At 46.7% G+C, this 14,233-nt stretch overlaps 1 long non-coding RNA gene and 2 pseudogenes across 1 annotated transcript; all 3 read left to right on the top strand.

Moving 5' to 3' along the window:
• The first annotated feature begins 6,810 nt into the window (after positions 1-6,810).
• LOC125556510 lies at positions 6,811-10,163 on the top strand. Its single transcript, XR_007305111.1, has 4 exons — positions 6,811-7,419; positions 7,508-7,621; positions 9,188-9,338; positions 9,932-10,163. It is a non-coding gene; the product is annotated as an uncharacterized LOC125556510 (long non-coding RNA).
• Positions 7,990-8,065, top strand: LOC125511781 (annotated as a pseudogene).
• Positions 8,348-8,423, top strand: LOC125511782 (annotated as a pseudogene).
• Positions 10,164-14,233: the final 4,070 nt, after the last annotated feature.

Below are 14,233 nucleotides of genomic sequence, written 5' to 3'. Positions count from 1 at the left end.
TTCTCTGCACTCGGCGGTGAAGTACTCGATAGCCTGCACCTCGTGCACGCCCTCGCAGGAGTTCCGAAGCTTGGCCCAACGCGTGAGGTAATCGCGAGTCGACTCGTCGGGACCTTGCAGGCACAAGGAAAGCTGACGAGGCTTGGGAGGACGCTTGTACGTGCTGGTGAAGTTGCAGACGAATACTTCGGTGAAGTCAACCCAGCTGTTGATGCTGCGGGGCTTCAGGCTGTTGAGCCATGTCCGGGCCGTGCCCTTGAGCATGAGCGGAGCGTACTTTACGGCGACACGCTTGTTGCCGTTTGCTATGCTGACAGCTGAGGAGTAGTCGACCAGCCAGTCTTCTGGCTTCACGGAGCCGGTGTACTTGGGCGTGTCTCTTGGGAGTGTGAACCCTTTGGGAAAGGGCTTGTCTCGAATGCAGGGCCCGAAACAAGGCGAACCCAACTCATCTTCTTCTTCCAGCGCCAGGGATCGGTGAAGTCGGTCGATCCGGTGGCGGGCGTCATTTTCCCCGACTCCCTCTCGGCGGCGAAGGCGGTCGCCGAGAGTCGTATGATCAACAGGTGGCGGGGAGACTCACCTTTCCTTGCGAGGAGGAGGAGGCGGACAGTCGTCCCGTCGTTCCACTGCTCTCGGGCGGCCATCTCGGTCGCGCTCTATGGTAATGTGAGTCCGACCGTGGCTGACAGTCGGATCCTTGTCTCTTCTTCCTCGGGCGCCGCCAGTCGGCGTTCGAGACGTCGCGCCTTGATCTCAGCGAAGGTCGTCGTTTTGCCGCTGCGGCAGCCGGCCTCGTTCTGCGTGGTAGCCGCTTTGAGGAGCCGCTGGACTCGCTCCATCATCAGGCGGCGCTCTTCGCCCTCGAAATTGTCCAGCTCGTCCGCCGCCGCCTGGGCGGCTCGGATGTTCTCCGTTGGTGTAGCGTACACAGGGCGACTTGCCCCGAACAGATTGGCGATGGCTACGCCGCGCTGCTGGACCGCGCCAAGGCGGCTGGGATCTGCAGGGGCCGGCGAGCCGCCAACAGCGCGATCCATCTCTCGCTGGTAGGATTTTGACAAGCGTCTCATGCTAGCCAGCTTCTTCGTGCCTTCGACGAGCTGAAGGCGGCGCGCCTCCGACGTATCTGCGTCAGCGTCTTCCGGAATGGGCACAATCAGGTCTTGTAGCGCCGCACCAAGTGGGTCATGCGCTCCTCCGCCGGGAGGCTCGTCATGACTGATGACGAGCACCTCGGTGACGGTGCTTCCGCTGCTCTCCGCACGAGGGACAGGCTCGTCGTAGACCACCACATTAGTGGGAAACGCGTCGAGCGACGCAGTGTCGGAGTCGACCAGCATCGGGTCGGTGGAACCTACAGACTCCAAATCCACGGCAGGCTCGCCGGAGACGTGGAGTTGATCGAGGAGGCCCGCGAGGAGGCTCTCGGAGCCGCCCGTGCATGCGTTCGATGCAGGTTCGTCGGAGAGGCGAACCTCGCCGACAAGTTCGGCCAGGCAGCTGGCTGCGCAAGCGATCTCAATGCCGCGCAGCGCGTCAGCACTGACTCCATCTGGCGTGCCTGGCTGGCTGCACTCACCAGGGAGGAAAGGGGTTCCCGTCCAGAGCAGGTCTCCGGACGGCGGTGCACCGAGCCCCATGGTGGGCGCCAAATGTCGGGGGTTGGGTGCGACATATGCCAAAGGATGGCTTATCATGGTGGGGGCGAGTAGAACATCGCCGGTGCCTGGAAACAGGATGAGGCGAAGACATGCACGCTGGCTAATCTTACCCAGCTTCAGGGCTCTCCGGGGAGATAATACCCCTACTGCTGCTCTGCGGGGTCTCCGCATGATCACTATGGCAAAGTGTTTACACGATTGCTCCTTGAGCTGTTTCCTAGAGGTAGGAGAGGGCAAGGCTAGCTCTCTCCTTCCTATATGATCTGGTCTAGTACTAATGGATTCCAACCCTTTGCATGGGTGCCTTGGGGGGTTTATATAGGCCTACCCCCCAGTGGTACAATGGTAATCCGGCTAGACGCGGGCCTAGCCGTTAGTCTCTCTGGCCGCCGTCTTGTCCGCCGACTCCTGGGGCCCGCCGACTGGTGGGCCCCGCCGACTGGCCTGGTACGGAGCCGACAGGCCGCGTCCGCCGCGGGCAGGTCTTGCCGGCTGCTGATTACTGTAGCCGTGCTACTAATGACGCGTGCTTCGTCATGGAGTCGTGGCAACAGCCCCGCCGCCTGGCGGGCGACCACTATTGCCACTCTCCGTCACATCTGGTTAATGGCGCGTGGGCCCCGGGGGAGGAGCTGGCCGACTCTCGGGGGCCGACTCCCGACGGGTCCGACTTGTGGCGCACTGGCCGTCTTCTGGGATCCCGCTGACCGGTGGGACCCGCCGCCCAAAGGTCGTACAGTCAAGCCGTCGTGGGCACAGGGTTCGGTCCACCGGTGCTGATGTCAGGGCCAGCATGGCAATAGTGCCACGCCGCACGGAGATCTCCGCGGGTACGGCGTACTGTGACCATGCTTGCCTTTGGAAAGGGGTGGGAGCAATCTTCACTGTAGCCACTCCCCTGTCCTGTCGCTCTTGATGAGGACGTGGGGTTTTGCTGGAGTCGCGGGCCAACTCCCCAAGGCCGGCTTCTTGGGAAGTCGTCAGTCGGGAGTCGGTTTGCCCTAAAGTCGTCCCTGGGACTCGGCTGCGAGTGGCTAGTCGGCGGCCTTGCCGCCGACTCCTCAGAAGGAGGCTCTTTGTCCTGGGGTCTTGAGGGGCGCAGGCTGCCCCGATGTCTTGAAAGGTTCTGGGACTCTGGTTAGCCTACCAGTGGCCCATTACTCCGATAGGTATAATAAAAACTTTCATATAAAGTGCATTGAATACTATGAGAAGTTTGATACTTGATGATTGTTTTGAGATATGAAGATGGTGATATTAGAGTCATGCTAGTGAGTAGTTGTGAATTTGAGAGATACTTGTGTTAAAGTTTGTGATTCCCGTAGCATGCACTTACGGTGAACCATTATGTGATGAAGTCGGAGCATGATTTATTTTTTGATTGTCTTCCTTATGAGTGGCAATCGGGGACGAGCGATAGTCTTTTCCTACCAATCTATCCCCCTAGGAGCATGCGCGTAGTACTTTGTTTCGATAACTAATAGATTTTTGCAATAAGTATGTGAGTCCTTTATGACTAATGTTGAGTCCACACTACAAGAAATATGTCAACTAGTGACCTTCTGTCAATGACCCTGGAAGAATTGGTCATAGATCTATGACCATTTCAGACCAATTGGTCAAAAGCTGTTCGGGGGGCTCCAAACCCTAAACTATAACAACCATTTTGGTTAGAAAGGTCGTAATTTCCTTACACGAAATGGTCATAAAGCAGATAGCACTGGTCTGCTGTCTTATTTCTAGCTGATCATGACCAATATAGATGGTCATAACCTTGTAAATTGTGGTGGGTTGCTATGACTAGGCGCCACCTCATTAGTTTTGCATATGTGTCATGTCCATGTGGCAGTTTTTGCCCTAGGTTGTGAAGCAACCTATATTTCTGTCATTCCCAAAATTCCAAAAAAATCTTATAAATTCTTTGGGTCATATCTTCGTCAAATATGTAAAAAACCTTCCATGCCTAGTTCAAAAATAATTCAAAAATATTCATTTTCCTAATCTGTTCAGAACAACAGTTTGTGAAGGAAGTACCACTTTGGCATGTCCAAATAGTATCCATTTTCTACAGTGCTTTCCTATGCCCAAATAACCATCCTCCACCAAATTCCAGCTCAATCCATTCATTATTTTGAGCCGAGCTTCAACATTCGTATTTATGTCCAGTGTGGTAGTTTGCAAAGCAAGTACCACCTAGGCTCCTCCTTTTGAGCTGAAAATTTGTGAGGACGGTCTTCTTAGTAACTGATCATCCTCAGCCAAAACTCATGCCCATTAGCCATGTACATTTCCCATACCGCTAATCAAACACTTGGCTGCAAATTCATGTTTGAGCATCGATCGGTCTCCTCGTGAGAATCTTATGTTGTAATTTTCTTCCTAGCACCTACCTGGGGAGTGCCCAACCCACTAGACATGCCTAGGCTGCCCAGAACACATGGCAACGCCACGGTCACGCGGTGACCACGCGGCGGGCATGCGAGTTTATGCGCTCTAGAGTTGGGGGCCTCGGCCACCGCCCAAACCTCGACGTATCGCCACCAAACCATGTATTTTTTTTAAATAGGTACTTATGTAACTATAAATGATTTTTGGAAAAAATAAATAGTAAACTATGAGGCAGCTGTAGTTCAAATTTGACCCGCTTCCTACTGAATCGGCGGGAATTTGTCTTTTTCACCAGAGGTGGATCAAAACTTTTGACACCCAACCATTTTGTCAATTGTGCATTAAATATGGCCTAGTATTTTAGAAAATTGATTTCGTCCAATTTTGCAACAAATATATGGTAGGTCCTTCACAAAAAAAAACTCATTTTGGGCACTCGGAAAATGGAAAATGTATTTTCCGTGCAAACAAAATGAAAACACCCTTAGGCAACATTGTTTATGATTACAAGATGCACCCTTGTGGACAATATGAGATCATTTGAACAAACTATGCCATGAATGTGGCCATAAGATTGATCATTTGGCTTGAAAGCCCTGAATCTTCATGCATGATAGCTCATTTCTGAGAACACTTTTTCAAAAAATTGCCGAATTTCAAGTTTATTATTTTTCCTGGTAACTTGGCCACATATAATGACACAATGTGAAGGTTTTGCAATTTTTTGATTTTTTTGAATTTTTTATGCCCGTTTTAAAATGCGGTCAAAACAGCGGGAATGACCGTTCCTAGCTAGTGGTTGAATCTTGGAATTTTTTGGTGTTTCTCTGATTAAATAGATACTTATGTACCTAGAAATGATTTTTGGAAAAATAAAGAGCAAACTATGAGGCAGCCACAGTTCAAATTTGACCCGCTTCCAGCTGAATCGGCGAAAAATTTGTCTTTTTCACCAGAGGTGTATAAAAACTTTTGAAACCCAACCATTTGGTCAATTGTGCATCAAATATGGCCAAGTATTTTAGAAAATTGATTTGGTCCAATTTTGCAATAAATATATTGTAGGTCCTTCACAAAATAAACTCATTTCGGGCACTCGAAAAATGGAAAATGAAGTTTCCGTGCAAAGAAAATGAAAACTCCCTTAGGCAACATTCTTTGCCATTCCAGTATGCACCCTTGTGCACAATATGAGATCATTTGAACAAACTATGCCATGAATGTGGCCATAAGATTGATCATCTGGCTTGAAAGGCATTGATCTCCACACATGATAACTCGTTTCTGAGAACACTTCTTTAAAATAATTGCCGTATTTCAAGTTTATTATTTTTCCTCGTAACTTGTCCACATATAATGACACAATGCGAAGGTTTTGCAATTTTTGATTTTTTTTGAATTTTTTATGCCCGTTTCAAAATGCGGTCAAAACGGCGGGAATGACCGTTCCTAGCTAGTGGTTGAATCTTGGAATTTTTTGGTGTTTCTCTGATTAAATAGATACTTATGTACCTAGAAATGATTTTTGGAAAAAATAAAGAGCAAACTATGAGGCAGCCACAGTTCAAATTTGACCCGCTTCCAACTGAATCAGCGGAAATTTGTCTTTTTCACCAGAAGTGGATCAAATCTTTTGACACCCAACCATTTGGCAATTGTGCATTAAATATGGCCTAGTTTTCTATAAAAATGATTTGGTACAATTTTGCAACAAATATTTGGTAGGTCCTTCACAAAAAAACCTCATTTTGGGCACTCGAAAAATGAAAAATGAATTTTCCGTGTAAAAAAAAATGAAAACTCCCTTTGTCAACATTGTTTGGAATTCCAAGATGCGCCCTTGTGCACAATATGAGATCATTTGAACAAACTATGCCATGAATGTGGCCATAAGATTCATCATTTGGCTTGAAAGCCATGAATCGTCACGCATGATAGCTCGTTTTTTAGAACACTTTTTAAAAATAATTGCCGTATTACAAGTTTATTATTTTTCCTCGAAACTTGGTCACATATAATGACACAATACGAAGGTTTTCCAATTTTTTGATTTTTTTGAATTTTTTATGCCCGTTTCAAAATGCGGCTAATACGACGGGCTTGACAGTTCCTAGCTAGTGGTTGAATCTTGGAAAACTTTTGATGTTTCTATGATTAAATAGATACTTATGTACCTAGAAATGATTTTTGGAAAAAATAAAGAGCAAACTATGAGGTAGACACAGTTCAAATTTGATCCGCTTCCAACTAAATCGGTGGGAATTTGTCTTTTTCATGAGAGGTGGATCAAAACTTTTGACACCCAACCATTTGATCAATTGTACATTAAATATGGCCTAGTATTTTAGAAAATTGATTTGGTACAATTTTGCAAGAAATATTTGGTAGGTTCTTCACAAAAAAGTTCATTTTGGGCACTCAAAAAATGGAAAATGATTTTTTCGTGGATCAAAAGCATTTTACATAAAATCATTTGGTTAATTATACATAAAATTTAGTCTAATACATAGAGTTGGTAGGTTCATCACAACTAAACTATTTTTTATACTTCAACAATGAAAAATGCTTTTCTCCTGCAAAAGAACTTATTTTTAATCAATTACGACCTATTTATATGGTCATAAAGTCATCAAGGCCTTTATTACATTCTGATTGGTCCACGAGCACCTCACGCGGATCATGCCCGACCACCATTGGATAGGCCCGGATCCGACGGCAGCCCTCTTCCCCCACCCCCTTTACCCCTCATCCCTCTCATCCCCCTCCCGAATCAGCGCAGCTCCCTCTCCACTCGTCCAAACCCTAGCCGCGCCCTCCTCCGTGCGCCGCCGCCCCCATCGATTCCGCCCAACACCGCCGTCCCCCTCTACTCGCTCTCCTCCATGAGCCGGATCCCAACCTCCTCCGGCTCCCCTTCCACTCACTCTCCCGAATTCCGCACACCCACAACCGCCGCCCTCTCCCACCCTCAGATCTCGATCCGATCCAGATCAACGCCGCCACAGCTTCCCCTCGCCGGCGGCGGCGCGCTCCCTCCCTCGCCCTCTCCTCCTTCCCTCCTCACGAGCGCCTCCACCACGCCACAAACCCCGGCGACGGCCTCGTGTAGATCCCATCCTGCTCCGTGTCGCTGCTCTCCCGGCCATCTCTCCGTTCCCCCATAGCCACACCTCATCCTCGTCCCCCTCCCCCGGTCCCGTCCCTAGCCCCGCCCGGATGGGGACGGGACTCTCGCCGCTGCACGCAGACGCAGAGGAGGAGAGGGAGTCGACGAGCGATGGCGGCTGGGACTGGTCGGGTGCTGCCGCCGCTGGCCGTGGTGGCGGCGCTCGCGGCGGCGCTCCTCTACACCGCGCCCTTCTCCAAGGTGAGCGGCACCTCACGCCCCTCGAATCTGCATGCGGCAGTATGGTGGCGGAGGCTAATGGGTGTTCATTGTTTTTGCGTGCGTGTAGAGCCTCGGCGGGGAAGGGTGCAGCCTGCTCCCGCACGGCCACTTCTGGATCGCTAGCCAGCGGGTCGTTTGTGCTTTTGCAGGGTTCTGAGGCTGCAGCCTGGGCACCATCAGGGTATGCTGTTTCCCTGTCCTGTTTCTTCAGTGCTCAATAGTTGCTAGTGCGACTGCTACCACTCTGTTAAGACTAGTATTTTATGTAATGCTAAACTAAAATGGGTCTAGTTATACTAATCATTCTATGAAAGTTCAGTCTGATTTGCTGGTACTCTAATAGATACACCTTCAGCTTTTGTCATATAAACTCTCCTGGTGGTAAATAATTTGGTCTGCATTATAAAAAATTTATGATGATTCCCACGGATTTTAGAAACCAGTCACAGTTCATGCTTTATAGTGCTGTGAAGAATTTTGTTTACCGATGCTCAGAATCATTGTTTTACATATGTTACTTGTGATGTTCTGCTGGCTGAGATGTGCATGATTTGGGTGATGAAGAAAATCGTTCGGATTCCCACTGATTTTTCATGATTATTACAACCAGATACTTCTGATGGATCATGCCATCTCTTGGACTACATATGTACTCCTTTATTATTGAGCAAATACTTTCCTTTGATTTTTTTTTCAAACCTCTTAGCAGTACTTTTTCTATACTCTTTTTTGTGTTCTGCTGGCTGATGAGATGTGCATTACCTGGGTGATGAAGAAAATCGACGGGTCACACCATCTCCTGAAGTACATTTGCACATTTTTACTACTTTAGACTAACTTTACATGCATTCCTTCATTGGTTATGAACCTTATTGCTCATTGTGTTCTGTTGGGTTGAACTACATGATTCCGGGTGATGAAGAAAATCGTTCGGATTCCCACTGATATTTCATGATTAGTGTAACCAGCTACTTCTGATGGATGAAACCATGTATTAGTTTCAGGTGAATCGTAGCTTTGCTATTGCTTCATTTCATCTGATACAGGCATGAAATTGAACTGCACTTGATGCAGCGCCATTATGGTCCGTGAAATTAGCTTATGTTATTGAATTTTTTATTTCCTCGCCTGAGAACAACAGTATCATCATATTCTACCAGGCCATTTGTTTGTTTCTGTGAGCTTGCCTCTGTGGCTAGCACATATCATATGTGATCCATGCTGTCTCTTTTTCGCCCACTGAAGCTTGGAGCAAAGTGGCATATTACTTTTGTGATAACTGAGAGAACTGTGAGGCTTTCTTTTCTACTTTGGCATATAATGTTAGAATTAATATTGTTTTTATTTGAAATTTGTTATTAGGCTATTAGCGCGAGACTTCCAAGTTATAACTATCATTGCATTTCTTACTCCAATTGTGAAAGGACAATATATAGTCTGTGTGCTTCTATGAATATATTTGAGTACATTTTTATCATGCTGCTGTAATATGTAATGTAGTTTTTGAAGCATGTCTGCTGTTGTAAGTTGCCGCTCTGTCCTAATGCATATGTTGTGGGGACTCGCTCACTGAAAAATCTTGCAAGAATCATGTGAACATCTTTTTACGAAAAGTGGCATAGTTTCAGTTAGTTATGAGTTATGACTGAACTGATATGTTGATGCCCATAACTCTAAGTTAAGTTTGCCGGAAACCATAGCTACGCTCTCTGTTTTATTGATGAAACCTTTGCACTTTGCAAATCAGGTGGACTACATAGCCAGCGACCAGCGAGTGCATGGGTGGCGCAAGTGGTGAAGGAGAGCGGTCGGAGACTGTAATTGAGCTTGTGCTAGTGCTGCTGATCCTGCTTGGATGGGCATGCTGCCTCTTCCATGTGGACTACATGACAACCATGGTGAGCTCTCTGCTCCCTGCATCTTATAGTAGTTGGCCTGAGATTATAGTTGGGCTGGAAATGAACTTGTTCAGTTTGATTTGTAAGATATAATACCAGTCTAAATCAGTGGAACATGGGTGATATACTATCTGCTTTCTTTTAGCAAATCTGTAGTAAATACTGAGTACTTGTATGTACAAAAACATTTTCATGTCCAGAACCATGACTGTACATACTCGTATGAAAATCATTCACAACCTTTGTTCACTAGTTCCAACTAGTAATCGTGTATATATACGTAAGCTCCAAGCCTGATGTGCTTTAGGCGTTAAATCTATGTATATATACGATCTTCTTGATGCATGTATAACGCGACACACACATCAGGAAATCTGAATAACTTTGACATAGTTGCTCTGTTATCTTGCACTGGGTTGATACTTGTCATTTTCCCTTTCCAAATATATCTCAGGCTTGCTGTTATGAGAATGTTATATGCATGGTTTCTTATTAGATCTAAAATTCTGCAGCTATTTTTCATTGTTAGGAGAATGTTATATGCACGACTTCACTTGATTATATTCCTAACTTTTCTGATTTATAACACATAGATTTTGGCCTTCATTCCTCAAAAGTTGGCGTACAAGGAACTCCAGGAGAATAATCCCGAAGAAAACCCTGTAGCTGGAGCTGGCCATATTAATATTTAGTTGTATTTTATAGTTGAATACCTGATTTATACTGCCATGATTGTAAAGTACTTTAGTTGCTGTTTAAAATATGATGTATTATTGGCTCTGTTTGAATCAAGTTATTTGTTGTGTGTTATGTGTTATTTGAATCAAGTACATCCGGCTTCACAAGTGGCACAAATAGAGAACTGAGGTGCGACACCAAAACAGCACACTTGGGTCCCATTTCACTAGTGGGTCCTTTAAAATGGGAAAGAAACAAAATAAAACTGACAAGTGGGACCTAATTGGATGACCTGACTAGTGGGACCTGGTTCAAAATGGATTGTAAAAAGGACGAGGCCAAAATAAGAAATGGCAGCAAAAAGGCTAAAGGCCTAGAAATCAAAGGCTGAATTGTTGGGCCAGACCCATGTAGCTAATAAAAGCACAGGAAAAAATACATTAAGAAGGCCGAATTGTTGGGCTAGGCCCATGTAGAAAACCGAATTGGACCGGGCTGATTCTTGTGCCACATCAGCTTGCCACGCTGGATGCCTACGTGGCCTAGGGAGGCTGATAGTGACCAAAACAATACAGTAGGCATATTTTGGTCATAAACGTCCACGACCTTCTCACAGAGAAGGTCGTTAATTTCAGTTTACGACCGCCAGCTTTTGACCTTCTGTTTTTGGTCACAAAAAGGTCGCAAATGAAAAACAATGACCTTTCAGTGACCAATAGTCAAGGTCACAAGTTGACACATTTCTTGTAGTGCCATGGATTATACGCACTCTCACCCTTCCACCATTGCTAGCCTCTCTTGTGTCGCGCAACTTTCGCCGTTCCATACACCCGCCATACCTACCTATTATGGCATTTCCATAGCCATTCCGAGATATATTGCCATGCAACTTTCCATCATTCCATTTATTATGACACACTCCATCATTGTCATATTGCTTTGCATGATCATGTAGTTGACATCGTATTTGTGGAAAAGCCACCATTCATAATTCTTTCATACATGTCACTCTTGATTCATTGCACATCCCGGTACACCACCGGAGGCATTCATATAGAGTTATATCTTATTCTAAGTATCAAGTTGTAATTCTTGAGTTGTAAGTTAATAAAATTGTGATGGTCATCATTATTAGAGCATTGTCTCATGTGAGGAAAGGATGATGGATACTATGATTCCCCCACAAGTTGGGATGAGACTCCGGACGAAAAATAAAAGAAGAGGAAAAAAAGAGGCCATAAATAAAGAGAAGGCCCAAAAAAACAAAAAAATGAGAGAAAAAGAGAGAAGGGGCAATGCTACTATCCTTTTACCACACTTGTGCTTCAAAGTACCACCATGATCTTCATGATAGAGAGTCTCCTATGTTGTCACTTTCATATACTAGTGGGTATCTTTCATTATAGAACTTGGCTTTGTATATTCCAATGATGGGCTTCCTCAAAATGCCCTAGGTCTTCGTGAGCAAGCGAGTTGGATGCACACCCACTTAGTTTCTTTTTGAGCTTTCATACACTTATAGCTCTAGTGCATCCGTTGCATGGCAATCCCTAGTCACTCACATTGATATCTATTGATGTGCATCTCCATAGCTCGTTGATACGCCTAGTTGTTGTGAGACTGTCTTCTCCTTTTTGTCTTCTCCACAACCACCAATCTATTCCACCTATAGTGCCATGTCCATGGCTCACGCTCATGTATTGCGTGAAGATTGAAAAAGTTTGAGAACATCAAAAGTATGAAACAATTTCTTGGCTGGGAAAGGACACCACAAGATTGAACCCAAAGCTAAGCACTTCTCCCATTGCAAGAAAGATCAATCTAGTAGGCCAAACCAAACTAATAATTCGAAGAGACTTGCCAAGATAACCAATCATGCATAAAAGAATTCAGAGAAGATTCAAATATTGTTCATAGATAAACTTGATCATAAACCCACAATTCATCGGTCTCAACAAACACACCGCAAAAGAAGATTACATCGAATAGATCTCCATAAGAGAGGGGGAGAACTTTGTATTGAGATCCAAAAATAGAGAAGAAGCCATCTAGCTAATAACTATGGACCCGTAGGTCTGAGGTAAACTACTCACACTTCATCGAGGGTTTCGAGTTCTTGAAGGGCAGCTTCGAAGGACTCAAGGGATACTGTGGGAGTAGTGGATTAGGGGGTCTCGGGATAGCCGGACTATATCCTTTGGCCGGACTGTTGGACTATGAAGATACAAGATTGAAGACTTCGTCCCGTGTCCGGATGAGACTCTACTTGGCGTGGAAGGCAAGCTAGGCAATACGGATATGTATATCTCCTCCTTTGTAACCGACCTTGTGTAACCCTAACCCTCTCCGGTGTCTATATAAACCGCAGGGTTTTAGTCCGTAGGACAACATACAATCATACCATAGGCTAGCTTCTAGGGTTTAGCCTCTCTGATCTCGTGGTAGATCTACTCTTGTACTACCCATATCATCAATATTAATCAAGCAGGACGTAGGGTTTTACCTCCATCAAGAGGGCCCGAACCTGGGTAAAACATCGTATCCCCTGCTTCCTGTTACCATCCGCCTTAGACGCACAGTTCGGGACCCCCTACCCGAGATCCATCGGTTTTGACACGGACATTGGTGCTTTCATTGAGAGTTCCTCTTTGTCGTCGCCGTTAGGCTTGATGGCTCCTGCAATCATCGATAGCGATGCAGTCCGGGGTGAGACTTTTCTCCCCGGACAGATCTTTGTGTTCGGCGGATTCGCACTGTGGGCCAACTCACTTGGCCATCTGGAGCAGATCGGAAGTTACGCCCCTGGCCACCAGGTCAGATTTGGAAGCTTAAACTACCCGGCCGATCGGAGACTTGATCTTCGACGGATTTGAGCCTCTGCCTTGTGCGTCACGCAGTCACGATGAGTACGATTTAGCTCTACCATCAGACAGTGTTCAGGAGATCGCACCGGCAGCCGCTCCGACCCTCAATTCGGAGCCAGTTGCGCCTTCCACAGACGGGTGGATGGACCCCGCCACGGAAGCCTTATCCTCATCGGCGATCGAGCCGGACATTGACCTTACCCTTCACGAGAGCCGTGTTGTCAAACTACCGGATCCTTCTCCGGCCACGGACTCCGAACCACCTGCGCCCGTTCCTAGCTAATCCGATTGGGCGCCAATCATAGAGTTTACCTCCATGGATATTTTTCAGCACTCGCCCTTTGGCGACATACTGAACTCATTAAGGTCTCTCTCCTTGTCAGGAGGATCCTGGCCGAACTATGTCCGGCAGGATTGGGATGCGGACGATGAAGAAATTCGCGGCCCACCCACCACCCACTTAGTAGCCACTTTCGATGACTTAACCGAGATGCTCGACTTCGACTCCGAAGATATCGACGGTATGGACGACGATGCGAGAGACGAAGGGGAACCACTGCCCACAGGGCACTGGACAGCCACCTCATCATACTATATATACATGGTGGACATAGCCAAAGAAGGCAATGGCGACGAGACAGCAGAGGATGACCCCTCCAAGAAGCAATCCAAGCGCCGATGTCAGCGCCGCCGCTCTAAGTCCCGCCAAAGAAAAAGTGGTGATACCGACACAAGAGATAATAACACTCCGGATAGTGCCGAAGACAACAACAATCCCCTCCAGCAAGATTTAGAGCAGGAAGATGGAGGAGCCAGCCCTCCTGAGAGAGCGGCAGATGGAGAGGCGGAGGATGATAATTACATGCCCCTCTCCGAAGACGAGGCAAGCCTCGGCGATGAAGAATTTGCCGTGCCAGAGGATCCCATCGAACAAGAGCGCTTCAAGCGTCGGCTTATGGCCAGGACAAATAGCCTTAAGAAAAAGAAGCAGCAGTTTCAAGCTGATCAAGATCTACTAGCCGACAGATGGACTGAAGTCCTCGCGGCCGAGGAATATAAACTCGAACACCCCTCCAAGAGTTACCCAAAATGCAGGTTGCTACCCTGACTGGAGGAAGAAGCGTATGACATGGCTGATCGGTCACCTCGTGGCCGCGATAGAGAGGCGTTCCAGCCAAAAACTAAGCCCGCACCCCGACATCATTCAAATAAAAAGGCATGGGGAAATACGCCAGACCTACAAGACGTATTGGAGGACAAAGCAAAGCATGCAAGATCGATCTACGAATCACGAGGACGCGCCACTATGCGAGACGATAAACGTCATGCCTGATATGGTAAAAGTAAATCCGG

This window comes from Triticum urartu, chromosome 5 (assembly GCF_003073215.2).
Source record: "Triticum urartu cultivar G1812 chromosome 5, Tu2.1, whole genome shotgun sequence".
Lineage (NCBI taxonomy): Eukaryota > Viridiplantae > Streptophyta > Magnoliopsida > Poales > Poaceae > Triticum > Triticum urartu.
The sequence above is the reverse complement of the archived record's forward strand: the minus strand, read 5'-3'. Positions and strand labels throughout refer to the sequence as shown.